Genomic DNA, 20131 nt, shown 5'->3' on the forward strand with positions numbered 1-20131 from the left:
GACTGGCTATCCCTTTTAAGATGAAAAGGCTTTGTATTTCTAATTACTGATCATGTGATACACAGTTTCAAATAAAAGTGTTAGTGTCATTCTTTCTTTTTAGAAGACATTAGAAACAATAGTAGAATGAAAAGCAATCTCATCAACAACAAAAAAACAGTCGGAAAATTGGCTAAAATTTAGCTCTTTGTGCTCTTGAGACTGAAAGCTGTAGCTGAAAGAAAGCTCTCCAATTTCCCACCATGCAAATTATTGCCTCCTTTTAGATTGGTTTACTCTATTGAAGCGGTTAAGTAGTGCCATTTCTGGGCAACAACATTTAGTTAAATAATTCTTTGCAATTTCTGTTTGTTTATTTTTCCCACATCCCGCTCTACTCCATTGTTCATCCTGCATCACAAATGGCACATACTGGTATGAGTTATGAGGAACTAATATATGTTCCTCTAGTCTATCTAAATTTTATAATTTTAAGTTTAAGATTAGAATTTTGGAATTATGGGCTTTTTAAAAACATATTTTACCAGTCATATTTTCATTATCGACAGTGAGTATATATGTTTTCAGTCTTTGGGAATAAGTGGAGTTTTAATTAAACTTCTATTATCATAGTCTTATATTTACAAGCTTTCCAAAAGTTTAAAAGCAGTGTTAGTTTTTACAGGGACACTGTTATGCATATGTTTAGTAGGTTACAGAATAAATGATAAAGTTTGAAAATATGAAGACCCATTATTTTTCATAGCACTGAGTGAAATTATAAACTGTAGTAACCGTGAAATGTTAGTATTAACTGATTAGCTCCTTCCTAATATGTCAGCCAGGATTAGTGTTTTTCAGATTCACAGTATTCAAAGAGAACTGATCTGGGTGAGTAAGAAAAAGGGCAGCGGGCAGTTATTATGAGAGTAGAAAAACCTGATAAACCTGATTCAGTGTTGATAACCAGTGGCAAGAGAAGGCGGCTGCAAACAAATAAAGAGGATTCTGGAGGGTGTGGATTAAGAAAACAAATTTTACATTCTTTATATTTTGCATAGGGTTAGCCCAGGGGCTTTGGGAATGTATTAGCTGGAAAAATTAACAACATTTTTATATGCATATCTGTACCTTTTGAACTCTTTGACGGCATTTTCATGTGAAGCTAAATCCTTTAGCTGCCAAGCTGTCAAAAGGAAGGGGGGTATTAAAAGATCCTAATGAAAGTCTGTCAGACCAAGGACCTGTGAAATATGGTTTTGTCAAGAAAGTCACCTGTGAGTCTATTACAAGTACAGAACAATGTAGTCTATAATGAATCTCCATCCCTAGAGAGCTCTAAAAATAGAATAGATAACCAGATCTTGAGTGGTTTAAGCTCTGACCTGCCCAAAGGAAAGGATTTCCTCAGATAACCTCTTAATGCCCCTCCCTGCTCCATAATTTCAAGTATGAGCTGGTTGGCTTATGAAATGCACTGAGCGTATAAGTATGTGCAAGTATGTTTAAGTATGTATACATAGATGTGTGTTTATGTATGTGTGTATAAATAGATGTGTATATATGTATATGTGAACATATATACTATGGTAAAATTATCTATGTGTAATATTTTATACTCCTTTTTAAAATCCTGTATCCCTGTACAAAATTTTCTCTCACATTCCTTCCCATCTTCCCTCTCTCCATGTAAGTTCTATGTCTATTTTATAAAAATATAAATAATTACTTTTGTAGTTGGATGACAAACATGTTATTCTGGAATTAACTTTCAGGGATAATGATTAAATTTCCTTATTAAATATTCTTATGATTTTATCCTTGATATTTTCCTAAGAGAGAGTTGTGTATCTCTTTATTGAGTGAAAGCCGTATTTTCAATACAGTATGAATTTCATTTATGAAGAGAAAGAAATGTACAACATATAGTTTAAATTTGTGACACATGATATTTAGTTACCACTAGAGAAGAGAGCATGGGATAGAATCAACATCAACTTTTATTTTGTCAACAAAGGGTCTTTTAATATGGCATTGCTGCTAGAGATAGGAAACAATGGAGAACTGAGCATTTATGCATTTTGATTTGGCTCTAATACTTAATAATGACAGTTGGTCCAGAAGCCAAAGTACAAAAATGCCATTTGACTTAGCAACCATGTCTGAAACAATGAATAAAACCTTCCACCTCTGGGCCAGACACTAACTACAGAAAGGATTCCTCCCCAAAAGTAAATACAATCATATTTGCAATCATGATGAAAAGCAACCTCCTGCGACTATCATTGTGTGAAAAGTTCAAAGCCTTGGTTATTTTTTTTGTTAAGAACCACCCCATTAGCTGTTTCTTGATAATGAAATTATCCACAATGAGCTGGCCTTAGTCCAAAGACAGATTTCATCAGAATGCAGACAGTTGTTTTGCTACTTTTACTTACACTAAAGGAAAAAACATTCATTCTCAGCTCTCAAATATCATTCCTCACATTAACACCAGAGGATCTATTCACAGATTTGTGTGTGTGTGTGTGTGTGTGTGTGTGTGTGTGTATGAAAGAGAGAGAGAGAGAGAGAGAGAGAGAGAGAGAGAGAGAGAGAGAGAGAGAGGTAGTTAACTTAAACACATTCATAAAATTTAAAGGACCAGCAATTCTTGGCCACTTGCTCCCAGACATTAGTGATAGTAGTTTACTTATCCCAAACTTTACTTTGCCCTATGTGTGTTGCTTTTGCCAAACCACCATCTGGTTACTCTGTTATCTCTTGTCAGCCCTCTTAAGTGATTAGGAAAGAACACTTCTTTGGACAAGAAAGAGGCAGGTGCACCTGTTAATGGAACCAAGGATTTCTTCCTGGTGCTTGGAACAGGATGATTGTCAGCAGCAGCTTGAAAATAGAAAATTTGAAACTCTCCTAGTATAACACATAAAATATTGCTGGAAGTAAAAACTATATAGCTAATACAAATGGAAAAAGAGCAACAAAATTCTTAAAAATAACCAACAGAACCTAATGAGAATTGAGTTTCATGTCTAAACATATTTAAGGAATTTATCTTTCCTATAATTTCTGGCTTTTCTTTGGACTTGTTTGATTGAGCAATTATTCATTTTAATAACTTAGTAAATTGTAGGCCTTACAGGAAAAGCAGCATACATAGCTGTCCAAATCCTTCCAGTTCAGGGATTTCTAGAAAAAAAAAATTGCCAGGTGTTGCTTAGAGTAGAAGATTAGATGAGGCCTCTTTCGCTCTGTGTGTCTCTCTATTGCATAAGAGCATTATTACAATCTGCATGTTGGTGGGGTGTAAAATCTGGTGTGAAGCCTATTCACTAGAATGAAATAGGTGGCCAGAAAAAGGTTATTTGTTCTCAATGCCTAATGCCAGGCCGGTCTGGAGTGCCCGGCCCTTTGTCAGCCTAGATCATTTAATCCCTGGCCAAGAGAGTTTCAAGTCCAATTTACCAAGAGGAAGCAAAGTGACTAGAGAGAGAGGCAGTCATTTTACCACACCAGCAGCAGGCGAAAAGGACATGGTAGAAAGGATGAGAGGGTTTATCATGAGTACACACTGGCCTTTACCCAGTAGCAACTCCAACTGTTTATGAAAAGAGTCCCAGCAATATCTCAGGTTCTGCATGATCAGACATGTCCTGTTTGGGGAAGGAACTGGCAAGGACATAGGGTGACATGCTGATAGTATTTCCTCCATCAGCCTCCTCTAGTGAGAAGTTGAAATACATACTGAAAGTTATTACTCCATTTGATCACCTAATTATGTAGTTTTACCCACTATCTAGTTCCTTAATCTCATTTCTACCTGCACCCCCTTGGATGAAGTCTGAGAAAGCCACTTAGCATTAGTTATTTTTCCCAGTAACAGTAGCAGTCCAGTTAGTGTTAAATATAGGCCATTAAAAAGCTTAGAACACTTCTACCTACAGGAAGATATTTGTATGTTTTTAACTTCTACCTTACCTCATAAAAAGGATAAACAATAAGACAAAAAATGGATCAGGAAAATGCCCACTGACACACTCAATGAATTCTATAAAAGTCTAGTTCCTAGGACAAGGGAGCTACAGTTAAAAAGGTGGACTAAAAATAATGAGATGAGGGGCTTAGATTTTATTCTCTGTATAACATATTAGGTGGTCATGATGTACATTTTCAACATTTGTACATTTAAATATACTATATGGACTGTATAGTAAACTTTCAGTCATCCATTCAGATGGAATCATTAAGTTCATTTGGAATATGAACTTAATGTTGGTGTACTAATTTGGGTTGCCTTTCTAGGTCCAGTGGATCAGTGGTCACAACAGGATACATTAGAAAGAAAAGAGCTCCCTGTTTCTTTTTCTAGGGCAGTGATATTACGATTAGAAGGTTACAGTTCAAAACAAATAGTCTAAATAATAATTCTAGCCCACTTGCTTATCAGTAACTTAATTTTAGGCAACTTATTTAACTTGAGCCTCAATTTTTTCATCTACAAAGTGGGCAAACTATTGTCTGTGCCATACTACTATTGTGAAGATTAAGTAAAATTATGATTTAAGGGCAATTGGTACAGTGTTCACCATGCAAACCGTGCTTAGTAGGTGGCATCTCTTGTTATTTGGGTACTTGTTAGTTTGACTTTATTAGTGGTAGTTACCAATACTTCAGTTATATTCACTGCAGCCTACTATATTTTAATGAGAGGTTTGGACTTCATGGTGTTTTCAGTTTTCTCCAGCTTTAAAACCTATAATTTGTTAAAAATTTGTCTGATTTCTGTTAAATAACTTATGCTGTGTGTCTGTAAAGTTGACCATGCAAATATGAAATTTATTGAACTCTAGAATACTTAACCTCTTTTTGTGTCTTGATTGTTGCTATTACTTTATGATCTGTCATTCGCTTTGTATAGCTGGTGAGGGGCCAGCATTTAATAGGTTCTTTAAATAACAACAAACCTTATTTTTCAAAAACTAAAAATGACAGGGAAGCTCAGACCTTACTAGCTAAACCAAGAACAGATTAGAAAAACACTTAAATAACAAAAAAGGAAGGAATTCTTATAGTCTTAGTAATTTAGCTACTCTTCTGAAGAAAATGTAGAAATTGTTTTTTGAAAGTGACCTAAGTTCTTCTGTGAGTTTCAGGTATATAGAAAATGTTCTCACATGTTCCAAATGTTCAATATGGGAAAGATTGAAATGGAGAACTTGGCTGTGTTAGCTATGTAACTGCCTTAAAACAATCAGAACACTATCCCAAATTAAGTACCTTCTGGCCAGTTTTTAGGTATCTTTGGTATCCCTGGTGGGCAGATGGGTTCCAGAACCCCCTGCAAATATAAAAATCCCGGGATGTTCAAGTCTCTTATATTAAATGGTTAGTACTTGCATAATGTAATGTATTTGTGTATAGGCTACAGCAGGATATGCCTACTCATCCCTTCATTCATGTAGATTCAATGTAGTATTTGGCACAAGTATCAAAGTTTGGCTTTGATTCTTGGCTTTGTGGAACTTTTTGAGATTTTTAAAAGTGTTTTCTATCCATCGTTGGTACTGGTGGGATATGTAGATGTGAAACCTGAGGATGTGGAAGGCCATATATATCTTTTAAATAACTAATAGGAATGCCTGACACACTTTAATAAAAGTGAAGTTTTAAAAAATTAATCATAGCCTCATTGTATTAGACATTCAGTTGTTCAAGCAACAGGACATAAGGCACTTGAATGTTTGAAATAACTTTTTCTGAGGTAACAGTGAAGCATACGTTGCTAGAACATACAGGTTTAATGCTAAGTCACAATAGGAATAGAAACAGATTTTAAGAACTCTATGCCAAGGTAAAATGTTTGTTGTCCCTCACTGTTGCAAATTGAGACCTTATGTTGAGTCTAAAGTGAAATTTCAGTGAACTTCATTTTGCTGAATTTCAACTTTAGGAGAATTCAGCTTTTGTATAAAAACTTCAATTCACCATCTACAGTCAGAACTAAAACAGGTGCTTATTGGCCTTTAAATTTCAAAAGAACTATTTCAAATCAATCATGTAAGAGACTTTTTGATGATAATATGCAAATCCATCAGTCCGGAAGAGCTTCTTCTTTGAGAATAAGTGATGGAGAATCAATAAATTTTTTTTTTCAGAAATATATATCCACAAAGCTTTACAAGAACAGGATAGTTTTACTAACATAAATGCCTTGAAACCTTTTAGATTATTCTGATTTTTCTATTTATTGTAAAATTTATGAACATGGGTTGTCATTGGCTTTTGTCTTTTTTCACACTTGCTTATAGTAATAATAATTACCATGTGTTGTAATCCTTGATGTATCAGTTCTTTAAATAATTATTTTTTACAGATTTTATTTATTTTTCCTTAAAGAGAGGGGAAGGGAGGGAGAAAGAGAGGGATAGAAACATCAGTGTGTGAAAGAAACATTGATTGGTTGCCTCTCACATGCCCCCAACTAGGGAGGGACCTGACCCATAACCTAGGCATACTGGGAGTTGAACCAGTGACATTTGGGTTTGCAGGTAATCACTCAATCCACTGAGCCACACCAGCCAGGGCACATATATTATTTCTAGTGCTTACAAATTTTGGTATTTGATTCCTTTTTTTAATATATTTTATTGATTATGCTATTACAGTTGTCCCATTTTCCCCCCTTCACTCCCCTCCACCCTGTACACCCTCTCCCACCCACTTCCCCCACTTTAGTCATGTCCATGTGTCATACTTATAAGTTCTTTAGCTTCTACATTTCTCATACTATTCTTACCCTCCCCCTATCTATCTTCAACCTACAATCTATGCTACTTATTCTCTGTACCTTTTCCCCCTCTCTCCTCCTCCCACTCCACTGTTGCTAACCCTCCATGTGATCTCCATTTCTGGGGTTCTGTTCCTGTTCTAGTTGCTTGCTTAGTTTGTTTTTGTTTTTGTTTTGTTTTAGGTGTGGTTATTAATAATTGTGAGTTTGCTGTCACTTTACTATACATGTTTTTTATCTTCTTTTTCTTAGATAAGTCCCTTTAGCATTTCATAAAATAAGGGCTTGGTGATGATAAACTCCTTTAACTTGACCTTATCTGAGAAGCACTTTATCTGCCCTTCCATTCTAAATGAAAGCTTTGCTGGATAGAGTAATTTGGGATATAGGTCCTTGTCTTTCATGACTTGGAATACTTCTTGCCAGCCCCTTCTTGCCTGTAAGGTCTCTTTTGAGAAATCAGCTGACAGTCTGATGGGAACTCCTTTGTAGGTGACTGTCCCCTTATCTCTTGCTGCTTCTAGGATTCTCTCCTTCATTTTTACCTTGGCTAATGTAATTATGATGTGCTTTGGTGTGTTTCTTCTTGGGTCCAACTTCTTTGGGACTCTGAGTTTCCTGGATTTCCTAGAAGTCTATTTCCTTAGCCAGAATGGAGAAGTTCTCCTTTATTATTTGTTCAAATACGTGCTCAATCTGCTGCTTTTCCTCTTCCCCTTCTGGTACCCCTATAATTCGGATGTTGGAATGTTTAAAGATGTCCTGGAAGTTCCTAAGCTTCTCCTCATTTTTTTGAATTCTTATTTCTCCATTCTTTCCTGTTCGGTTGTTTTCTTCTTCCTTCTGGTCCACTCTATTGTTTTGAGTCCGAGTTTCCTTCCCATCACTATTGGTTCTCCGTGCATCTTCCTTCATCTCTTTTATGGTAACCTGCATTTTTTCATCTAATTTGCACCCAAAATCAACCAATTCTGTGAGCTTCCTGATCACCAGTGTTTTGAACTGTGCATCTGATAGATTGGCTATCTCTTGGTCACTCAAAAGGATGAGTCTTGGGGCATTGATCTGTTCTTCTGTTTGAAACATGTCTCTCTCTCTCTGTTTTTTTTGGGGGGGGTCTGGTTGCTCCTGTTACGGTGAGGGGCGGAGCCTTAGGTGTTCACCGGGGCTGGGCACCCAGTCGCTAGGTTGTGATGTTGTATGTGGGGGTGGGGGTAGGGGCAGGGGTGGGAGGGAACAATGGCAGTAGCTCCATTCTCCTGGGACCTTAGTCCCTTCTCTGGGATCCTGGGTTGCGCGCTCTGCCCTGGTCCACAATCGCCGCTTCACTGGGTCCATCAGCTGCTGCTTGTGTACTCAGGGTCTACCCACTGCAATCTTGTTCACCCCAGATGCTTTATGCACTCCCGGTTGCCTTCTGTGCCCAGTTCTCCCTATTCTCTGTGCACCTCGACCCACGCCCGGCTGCTCCTCTCTGCCCCTCCTACCGGTCTGGATGAACGGGTCTACTTCAACTTCTTGGCTGTCCTACTTCCATTCAGATGAATTCTCTATCAGTTCTGGGTGTTATTCTGCCTCTAAATTGTTGTTGTTCTAATCTTGGTTGTGCATGGAGGTATGCACAGCCTGGAGGCACGGTGCGTCCACCTATGCCTCCATCTTGCCAGAAGTCGGTATTTGATTCTTACAGAAAAAGCAATTCTAGACTCACTTAAATATTTTAAACAATATCATATAGCAAGTAAATAGAAAAATTAGGGTTCTAATCAGTGGTGTCTGACCCCAGCACAGTATTTTTCCCATTAGGTTATTAATTTGCTACTCCACATCAACCTTGATACACACACATACACACATGCATTTTTTTTCTGACTGCTGGTAGCCTTATTCCTAGCACTCAGGCTTCTCAGAGCTGAATGTAAGGAGTAGATTTGACAAAAATACCTCAATTTGTCCAGTATATGAAATCTTAGAGGGTATGGTACATACACTCATAGAGTCATAGAAACAACTTTGGCTATGCCATCCCCTTACTTTTCTTAAGGTAAATATGTGAATTAAGCCCTAATTTTAGAACCAGTTTGCTAATTAAAATAAGTAATGTCTACTTTATGTGATAAATGAAAACATTTATTTGTATTCATATTACTTTTTCTAGCTTCTATGTAGACCTGTAGCTTCTGTATCAAAATCATGCTATAGAGATAGGAAAATATGTTAGCAGAAGTTATTATATAATTAGCACAGAATATTATATAGTTGAATAAAATGGGTAATATAGACCAGAGTTGTTCAGTACAAGTGTAATGCAAACCACTAGTGTGATTTTAAATTTTTCAGTGGCCATATTTTAAAAATAAAAAGAAACAGATATACATCAGAGAGATATAAATTAAAACCACAATGAGATACCACCTCATGCCAGCCAGAATGGCCAGCATTAACAAAACAACAAACAAGTGTTGGAGAGGATGTGGAGAAAAGGGAACCCTAGTGCACTGTTGGTGGGAATGCAGACTGGTGCAGCCACTATGGAAACAGTATTGAATTTCCTCAGAAAACTAAAGATGGGACTGCCTTTTGACCCAGCTATTCTGCTGCTGGGATTATATCCTAAGAGCCCTGAAACACCAACCCAAAAGGACTTCTGCACCCCAATGTTCATGGCAGCACAATTTACAATAGCTAAGTGCTGGAAGCAGCCTAAGTGCCCATTAGTAAATGAGTGGATCAAAAAACTATGGTACATTTACACAATGGAATTTTATGCAGCAGAGAGAAAGAAGGAGCTCCCACCCTTTGCTACGGCATGGATGGAACTGGAAAGCATTATGCTAAGTGAAATAAGCCAGGTGGTGAGGGACAAATACCATATGATCTCACCTTTAGCTAGAACATAATCAACAAAAGAAAAAAGCAAACAAAATATAACCAGAGACATTGAAATTAAGAACAATCTAACAATAGCCAGAGGGCAGGGGGGAGGGAACAGTGGAGAGAAGAGTTTTCAGGAACTACTATAAAGGACACAGGGACAAAACCAAGGGGGAGTGTGGGAGCAAGGGAGGGAGGTGGGTTTGGAGGTTGGTTTGGGTCTGGGGGGAGGGGTGGAAAGAAAATACAGACAACTGTAATTGAACAATAAAATAAAAAAGAAGTCCTAAAAAAAAGAAGAAACAGATATCATTAACTTACTAATACATTTATTTAACCTATATCTAAAATATTATTTCAACAGGTAATCAATAAAAATATTGATGTGATATTTACATTTTTTACAAAATATTTGAAATCAATATGCATTTACACTTAACACCTCAATTTGAACTAGCCACATTTAAAGTGCCAGTAGCCATACATGGCTAGTAGCTACTGTATTCGACATTGCTGTGTAAATTAGCATTAAGATGTTCAAAGAAAGCTTAGATCAAACAAGAGTAGAAGTATATAGGATATGTAAAACATTCTGAGTCTTGAAAGTTTAGTGGAATTTATGTAAATAGAAGGAAATAATATCTAGCAATAAGAAGGAATGCTAGACTTTGAAACATAACTTACTGGAAATGGCCATAGTAGTTTGAGCTGTCAAGCAGATTTCCAGTTTATAATGTACTTCATGTTACTGATAAGGAAGATCGATATACAACTGGAGAAGTATGTAATAGTCAATTTGTTACTCTTACTATATTTTCTAAGAACATTGGATAAAACATTTCCAAAAGGATATTCAGCTGAATAGTAATCCTTCAAGATATTATGTGGAAATAGAATTTTTTGTTTTAAACAGTGCTCAAAAACTAAATAACCATGCTTGGTGATTTACAGTGGATCCCAGAATAATACATTCTTTAATGTCTTGTAAATAAACAATTTTAATTTTGTTTAATCCAGTCTTCCCAAACTTGCTGGACTAAGGGGTGTCATTTTCACAGCACCCCTGTAACATCCATGGACTTGGTGTCCCATAGAACATGTGCTTGGGACCACTGCTCTAATGTTTTTCCTATTTTCATAGGTCTGCATGAGAGGTGTATGGAGAGTGTTTTTCACTGCCAGGATTTAGGAATACTTTAATTGTGTCTTTCTAATTACTTAGTCAATTTGTCACATCTAGTTAGATGATGACATTTATTCATTTATTCATTTATTCACTGAAATTGCTATCTATCTAATCTTTGGAAATGCATTTTTTGTAAACCACAGTTGCCTGTGTGATTTCTAATGGCTCATGTAAATTGATAAATGACAGACACCATACTTCGTTTGTACCTCATTAAATATTCTGCAGTTAAAAGGCCCAGGCATATTTGCAATGTGTCTGATTATCCACTGATTTATAATGGATTCCCCCAAAATTAGGGGCATTCTAAATTTTTCATCATTAGTTTTTTTTTAAAAAATGGAGGGATTGAACAAAAAAGAGAAAGCACTCATGGGCACGGACAGCAGTGGGGTGACCGTAGCAAGGAGGGGTGTAAGGGGACTAAATGGTATTGGAAAGAACACAATAAAAATAATAATCTGAAAAAATACGTTTAATTACTTAACATTATCAAATTACTTGCCTGTAGTTTGTCTCCACAAACAACTATAATTTCCATAGATAGATATTCTTTAGTAGATACAGGAGATAAAATAATTTGTCATGTGACTATGCTTTAAATATTTATTTAATTGTTTATTTCAAAGCAGTTGATTTTTCTTTCTGATTTATTGCTTTTGTTAGGCTCTGTATTGAAAATAAATGAAAATATCAGTTTCAGATCTTCTTATTTTTGTCCTTCCAGAAGATGTCCATAGGCCTACCTGTGCATAAGACACGGGCCCATTATAGTGACCATTTGGAGAGTCTTCTATTCCTGGTTGCCTCCCTTCACTGTAAAGAAGCTACAGAGGATGATCCACTGAAACAGATAGCTGTTTGATTATACAAAGGAATGAATGCTAAGTGTTCTGGTCATGGAAACTCAAGTGAGGGTGTGCCAGAGTCAAACCTAGCACAAAGGAGTGGGTTTACCTTTGGAGCATCCTTCTTTGCAGTACTGGCATAGATAGGGATCTGGGTAAATGAAGCCAGGGTATAGCAACGAACAGCAGGATGGGGCAGATGGTGGAGGGGCAGACTCCAACATCATCTTGCTCTAAGGATAAGGAAAGCCAGTAGCTTGACCACAGCTGTATCACTTGCACAGAACAGAAGCGTAGCCATGCTTTTCTTTGAACTGCATATGTCCTAATTACCTGAGGGGTCTGTGACACACACACACAAATACCTCCAGCCTTTAGTGGAAGACCTTGCTCAAAGTACATACAATACTGGCTTCCTCCAGATCTAATCAGTGGGGGCTAAGGCAGTTCTAAATTTATTTAAGAATAATGCTATTGAACTTTGAATTTCAGTTTTCCCTTTATTTTGGTCCAGATTGAATTCTTAGAACTTCCTCCCCAAACAAAATTTCTCCAAATAATTAAGTTCATTGTATTTGTTTGTCTAATTATTTTTCCACAAGGTTTAGTATAGTCTTGTTTTAACCACATTAAGAATCAATACTTAGTAATTGTTGTTAAAGGCCTACCATATTTTATTTTCCACCTGTATATATTGAGTAAAACCAGTAGACCCAACTCATTCCATGTGTGTGTAGCAGTACTATACATAATCGCAATTTCCCCTAATCAGTTTGTCAGGTATTAAAATTACTGTAGCCTTTCTTTGTTAGTATCTTGCAGTTTTTCTATGCCCTAATCTTAATACAGTAAAAATTTAGACTTCCTGCTTACTGCTAACCAGGGGAATCTCCTCTTTGCTCTTCCAGACTCTCTTTGAATTCTGTTTTCAGTAGCCCCAGAAACAGTTACCATATTTTTCGGACTATAAAATGCTCATTCCCCCCACCCCCAAAATTTGGGAGGAATAATGGTTGTTAATGCTGCTGTTGAGTTCTGTTTACATTTACATTGGTGAAATATTGTGTTATTTATGTTATTAACTATTTTACCACATTTTTTGCTTCAAAAACTTTTTTTCTTATTTCCCTCCTCTAAAACCTAGGTGCATCATATGGTCTGAAAAGTACGGTATGTAGGGGAAAGGTCTTTTGATAAAAAGAAGGAAATTGAGCAATCATTTACCCTTCCGTTCTTTGAACTGCACCTGCAAGCAAATGGTCTATGCTTCAGTCTTTTCTATTTACATCATTGTAAAAGAACTCATAAACACAGAACAGTATGGTGATTACCAGAAGGAAAGGGGGGTGGGAGGAGGAAGAAGAGGGTAAAGGGGTGATAAGGGTGACTGACAGGAGATTTGACTTTGGGTGGTGAGCACACAATACAATATATAGATGATGTATCATTAGATTGTGCACCTGAGACCTATAATATGTCACCCCAATATTTCAATAAAAATTAAAAGACTTAAAAAATCAGTTACTGTTCAGAGAATTTACCTTTGAAAACTCTGTAAAATAATAGAAAAAATAATGCTGTAAAATGGACTGTTCATAGTATGTTGTTTCTTAAACTTGAATTGTAAGGTATAAACAGTTGTCTTGATCTGCACTGCTTGTAAGTTTTCTGTATGCAGTGTCAGGTATTCTGCTATCATTGCTAATAAAATTAAGTAACACGTGTCAAAATTCTCAGTGATTGTTTGATTTTGTTAGGCAGTACTTTTGATGAATGTAGAATATTTAAAATTATTATTTAAAACATTCCTGTATTTATATTAATTTCAGTTAATGGCAAAAAGGTAAAGGATATAAAGTTAATAAAGTTGTTTTGGTGGAGCTCAGATGCTTACTATGAGTTAAATTTATCAGAGAAGTGATATTCAAATCTCATTGACACTGTGAACATAAACATTTGGTTTTATATAAACAATATTTAAACAAACCTTTCAGAATCTTTCATGATTTTCATAAATAATGAGAAATGTATACATGTATTTATTAACAATGGCACAGTTTTCTAAGTTTTATTTTTATAGATTAAGTGGCTAAATAAACATAGTTATTTAAATATTATGTTCTAGAACTTAATTTTTAATTCTGCTATAAATTACTGTTAAAATAATTCTGTTTTTCACAATTATGCTTTTATATATGATTTAATTAGCATTGTGATAATTATATTATCTTATGGGAGAGATGTATTTTTAAACTTAAATTGTCCTGTGTGTATTCTCACATGTTCAACATTTTATATTTTCCTTATGGTCCACTAAGTATTAAAAAATTTCAGTTTCATAGACATTTTATTTTGCAAAACAATATGAAAATGGCTAGGAATTTAGTAGTTTTTCATACATCATTGGGATCAAAGTAAACTTCTTGAAGAATCCTTTTAAATCACTTCTAGAAAGAACAGAGCATCTCAAATCTCCTAGTGCTACAACATAAGCATTTCTTCAATTCTGTCTTCTGTTTTCCAATCTAGAAATTTGTGAGTTTCTCAAATTCCTCCTATATTTTTAACCATCTGTAAGAGTCATATCTCTGCTACTGATGCCTTTTGGGTTCAGTCAAGCCATGGCTAGTTCAATGTCATTCCAGCATCATTGCTTGCACTACAATTCCAGGGAAGGAAAATGGTTGCAAAACTGCTGTAATTACATTTAAAGTGAGATTCTTGGGTGTTGCTCAAAGAACTCTTGTGCTGTGAGATAGATCTCCATTGGAATCTCTTATATTCTATTGTGTATTAGAAAACCACTAAGGCCAGCCCAGATACAAGAATTGACTCTGCTTCTAAATGGGAAAAGTTGCAAAATCACACTGAAGAAGAGATGGAGAGATGGGAGTGTTCTTATAGCCATCTTAGGAAATGTAATCAGTCACAATAGATCACTCTGAGAATCATCATTATAAAGATGATTGAGAGTTATTGAATAACATTAGATAGGGATAATAATATCAGAAATATATTTTACAAAGTTTAATGGTAAATTTGTGAGAGAAATAAACTAATCAAGGAAATTCATTGTATTTTGTTTTTTTGCTTTTCTTTCCTTAAAAAAATTCAAGAGTGTTTGAGCATATCTATAGACAGAATGGAAAGAAGTAGAAATGAAAAAAGTATCAAATAATGTTAAAAGTAGCAGGAAACACAAAATACTTCTTTAATGAGACAGACTCCTTCTAGTAGTTTACCTGACGTACCTTGGTGGAATGCTACCCAGTAAATGTAGGCATCAAGCAGTTGTCATCCCATTTCTTTTTTAAAAATATATTTTATTGATTATACTGTTAGAGTTGTCCCAATTTTACTCCCTTTGCTCTCCTCTGCTCAGCATTCCCCTTCCCTCCAGCAATCTCCCCCCTCCAGCAATCCCTCCCTCAGTTCATGTCCATGGGTTGTACATATAAGTTCTTTGGCTTCTCCATTTCCTACATTATTCTTAACCCCCCCCTGTCTATTTTGTACCTGTCAATTACCCATGCTATTACCAATTACCAATTCTTAATCCACGCACCTTTTCCCCCATTCTCCCCTTTTGCCCTCCCAGCTGATAACCCTTCAAATGATCTCTGTACCTATGATTCTGTTCCTGTTCCAATTGTTTGCTTAGTTTGTTTTTTTTTTACATGTAGTTATTGATAGTTGTGACTTTGTTGCCATTTTAATGTTCATAGTTTTGATCTTCTCTTCTTAAATAAGACCCTTTAACATTTCATGTAATAATGGCCTGGTGATGATGAACTCCTTTAGCTTTACCTTGTCTGGGAAGCACTTTCTCTGCCCTTTGATTCTAAATGATAGCTTTGCTGGGTAGAGTAATCTAGGTTGTAGGTCCTTGCTTTTCATCACTTTGAATGCTTCTTGACAGACCCTTCTTGCCTGCAAAGTTTCTTTTGGGAAATTGGCTAATAGTATTATGGGAATACCTTTGTAGGTGACTCTCTGCTTTTCTCTTGCTGCTTTTAAGATTCTTTCTTTATCTTTAACATTTGGCATTTTAAATATGATGTATCTTGGTGTTGCCTTTTTTAGGTCTAACTTGTTTGGGACTCTCTGTGCTCCCTGGACTTGTATGTCTATTTCCTCTGCCAAATTAGGGAAATTTTCTTTCATTATTTTTTTTCAAATAAGTTTTCAATTTCTTTCTCTTCCTCTTCTCCTTCTGGCATTCCTATGATACAGATGTTGGTGTGTTTGGAATGGTCCCAGAGGGTCCTTATATTATCCTTGTTATTTTGAATTCTGTTTTGTTCTTGCTGCTCTGGTTGAATGCTTATTTCTTCTTTATTTTCCAAATTGTTGATTTGAATCCTGGCTTCCACCCCTCCACTGATAGTTCCCTGTAGATTTTTCTTTATTTCACTTAATTTAACCTTCATTTTTTTCCTTTATGTTGTTGCTGTACTCAGTGAGCCCTTTGAGCATCCTGATTACCAGTATTTCAAACTCTGCATCTGATAGGTTGTTTATCTCCATTTTATTTAGTTCTTTTTCTGGGGTTTTGTTCTGTTCTTTCATTTGGGCTCTATTTCTTTGTCTCCTCGGTTTGGCAGCCTCCCTGTGTTTGTTTATGTGTATTAGGTAGAGCTGATTTGACTCCCTGTCTTAGCAGTGTGGCATATTGTAGAAAAGGCACCCATCTGGATGAATGTGACTTATTTAAATCCTTGGTTGTTGGACATCTATATAAATCAATTTTCTGATCACTCTGGGTGTTACTTGTTTTGAGATATAGTTGTAATTTTTTCTGTGTTGTACAAGGAGGCAAAACTTGTCTACCTACACCTCCATCTTGACCAGAAGTTAGAAATATGTTCTTAATGTCAATGTAAGAAGTGTATAAATGTGCTTCTTGCAGGTGGGGTGTGGAGGGTAGGCATGAGGGAGTTTGCCTCAACCCTAACTGCTGCAATGTCATGAGTCCATTTCTATTTGAATACAACTCTCATTAAATACCTGCTTTCATTAAGTAGAAAAATTTTAAGTTGTATCCTCAAATTGGGTACCTTCTTCTGGAGACTCTGATTTGTCTATAAAACCCTAATAAAAGTATCTTATATATAGTGCAGAGATTTTTAAATTACCATAAGATATTGTTATTTTGAATTCCTAAGTATCTACTGCAAAGAGCCCAAATTTTGAAGATTACTGAAAGAGAAGCTGTATTTCTTTTGGTTGCCAGACATGTCAATATACAAATGAGTTGCATTTTTTATGGAAACTGGTACATTTGAGTGTCTAATACTTACAGCATTTTCATTTGTAAATATTTGTACTACTACTGTATATAAAAATATTGATAATTCCATGTTAAGGCATATTACATTTCTATTTTGTTTACATCAAGTTTACTTTTTTTAATGTTGCATCACTCAGAAAGGGTAAAGACCCCATGTGTCAAATCCATTTGGAGGACTGACTTTATAAAGTTTTATAGGAACACAAAAACAAAGTGAAAAATAATTTCAACCCTGAATAAATCATCTTAAATACTTAATCATATTAAATGATTGTTTACAAAAATATTCATATCTGATTTAATAATATTGGACAGTTTTGAATTCTTAGCTCCACAGGGCAGTGAATATCTAGTATGTCTGACAGTAATAAGTGCTAACGAGAAAATTAAAGTGGGATAATAGGCATGCAATAGCATTTGTATTTTCACATAAGATGTTCAGGGAAGGTCTTTTTGAAAGGCAAACCTTTAAGCAGAGATATTTGGGGGCAGATTTGTGGAAAGAATGTTTCAGGCAAAGAGAATATCAAGTGCAGGGTCCTCTTGGCAGGAGAGGACTTGACCTGTTTGAATTGGACAAGGAGAAGAATATCTACACAGAGCAGCCTCCTGAGAGATGAGGCCCAACATGTGTAGGGGGGAAATTAGATTATGAATGAATGGCTTTGTAAAGAACCTGGCTTTTATTCTGTATGACACAGGAAAAGGTTATGAGTGATTTTAAAGAAGAGTGAGAAGATTGTATTTAACAGGTACAGTCTGGCTTCAGTGTTGGCACTACCCCAGTAGCAGGCTAACTAAGAGAATGCAGGTGGTGGCTTTTATGAGGGCCATAGCAGTGGCAGTGGAATCATATTGAATTCCTAAAGACTTGATGTGAGGTGTGAGAGAAAGGTACCTAGGGGATGACTGGTTTAGAGGCTGAGCTGCAGAGATGGAATTGCCGTTTACTGATATGGAGAGGTTTGTGAGTTGAGCAGGTATTTGAGGAAAATGAGGTGTTTAATTTGGCACATGTTAAAGTTGGGATGTCTATGAGACAGTGAGGTGGAAATGCTGAGTAGTCTGTAGGATATGTGAATCTGGATTTCAGGTTTGGGCTGGAAATACAGATCTGGCAATATACAGTATATAGCTGGTGTTTGGAATGCAAATTCAGGTGAGATCTCCTGGGGAAGTGGTACACATGAAACTAATACAAAATGATATTTAATGTAAACTGTAATTGAAATATAAAAAAAAGAAAGAGGAGAGATCCAAGAACTAAGGAGTGTGCCCATTAGGAGACTGTGTCAGTGATGTGGAAGAACTAGTGAGTACACCAGGAATGAGAAACCAAGGAGGGAGCAGGGGAACTGGGAGTATTGTTGTAACAGAAGTTAAGTAAAGAAAGGAGTGAGTCAGGACAGGACTAGTCAACTCTGACAAGTGCTGCTGATAGGTCTTACATAAAATGAGAGATGAATTCAACAGAAGTCTTAGCAGTATAAAGATCATTCATTTTTTTGACAAAAGTTAGTGATAGACCAATCTGAGAGTGAGGATAGAGGAGAGGATATTAAAGGTTTTAGGGGAGAGGAAAAGCTATGAACAGACAGTCTAGGTGAGGTGGAGAGGGATGGACAAACAAGATTGCTGGAGAGCTCCCAGGATACACTGGAGGTTAAATTCTTTGAGTCTAAAATCAGCAGTGATCAATAAATATTTGTTGACAAAAATAAATATTTGTTGACAAAAATAAATAAAAATTGTGTATTTTCCTGTTCTTTTAATAGCATCTAGCCTTGTGGTTGGTAGGTCATTACAAAGCAATGGAAAGCAGGTGTATTTTCAAAAAAAGAGCATTACATTGGAAGATCTGGCCAAGTCCGTGGAATTGGTAAGTAGCAAAGGCACCATCAGAGTTCTTACTAATTCAATCTTGGGTGAAGTAAACCCTGAAATAGGAACTATCATATAGACATGAGATAATTGACTCCAGAGAGAGTCTTTAGAACATTTTCCTAACTTTATAAGTGAAGAAACTGAGAGTTCCAGAGAGGATAGAGACATTCTTTACCTTCTGTGAATCTTCTCACAGAATTCTGAAGATTGTAGTAGGTATGATCTCCTAGGAATGTTACATTTTATTCTATTTTATGCCTTCTGATAGAGCATGCTTCTTTGGTTTTTTAATTTATTTTTGATTGCACATTTATATTTTTTGGCAGATTTATTATTAAAGAGAGAGAGATGAGTAGGAATTCCAGTTTAAAAACCTTATTAATTTTAAAGAAACATGTTTTGAATTAATGTTTTGAGTATATTTTTTCTTTTTATACTATTTCTTCTGGATGAATAGAATTATATCAAAGAAATTGATTGTTTAAAAATGATCAGATATGAGTTATATAAAATTTCATGAGCACTGTTCCTGAGAAATAGGTTGAAATGTAATACTCAGCTAGGCATTGCCATTAACAATATAAGATTACATTGTAGCCCTACTTTACAAAGCTAGCTATAAAAATGTTTTCTATTTAAAGCATTTTCAAAGAGTCTTTCATTGGGATGAGCATTTATTAAAATCCTCTGATCAATGTACAGTATATATTTCTTAAGCATACTGACTGGGAAAAGGATCTTCTTGATCTACTTGCTTACAAGATTGCTTGCAAGAAATATCAATAGTTACCTTCTACTTGAAGCATAACAGCAGCTCTAATGATGAGTGAGTAAGCTATTGCTGTACAGGTATCAATATGAGCAGACTCTTTGGAAGTTCAGGAAAAACAGTTGATCTCATTTTAAAAATATGCAGCAATACTTGTGCATGCCCACTTTTCAAAATCGATGTTTTGATTAGCAAATGCACATTTTAGAAGTAGGTTTGTACAGTAAAATACATCAGATTTTCCTAACTACTAAATTTAGAGGTATGATCGAGAAGGTGCTTCTCACAAGAATTCCTTTCTATTCATCAGTGACTTGTTTGTGCACTGAATTTTGGAAGCACTTCTCTAGAAGACAGAAATGTTGCTATAAATTCCTTTTTCTGAGAACTAAGGCATACTATAAGGAAGGAGTATAAGGATTTCTACTTACAGTGGAGTTCATACTCTTTTATTATCAAGTTTTTAGTGCTTTTGAAATAGCCCAAGAGATTCCAAGGAAAGGAGGTATTTTGA

At 35.8% G+C, this 20131-nt stretch overlaps 1 protein-coding gene across 6 annotated transcripts in view; it reads left to right on the forward strand.

Moving 5' to 3' along the window:
• Positions 1-20131, forward strand: part of CCSER1 (coiled-coil serine rich protein 1) — a 1274087-nt gene that overhangs the window by 53611 nt on the left and 1200345 nt on the right. Inside the window, exon 2 of one of the 6 annotated variants that reach the window (XM_045820200.1) lies at positions 18740-18843. The exons of the other annotated variants lie outside the window; for them this stretch is intronic. The gene's annotated coding sequence lies outside the window, so the exon portion shown is untranslated. The remainder of the gene's footprint in view (positions 1-18739; positions 18844-20131) is intronic. 6 annotated transcript variants of the gene reach the window in all.

This window comes from Phyllostomus hastatus, unplaced genomic scaffold (assembly GCF_019186645.2).
Source record: "Phyllostomus hastatus isolate PE091 unplaced genomic scaffold, TTU_PhHast_1.1 phas_scaffold_39, whole genome shotgun sequence".
NCBI classification, from domain to species: Eukaryota; Metazoa; Chordata; class Mammalia; order Chiroptera; family Phyllostomidae; genus Phyllostomus; species Phyllostomus hastatus.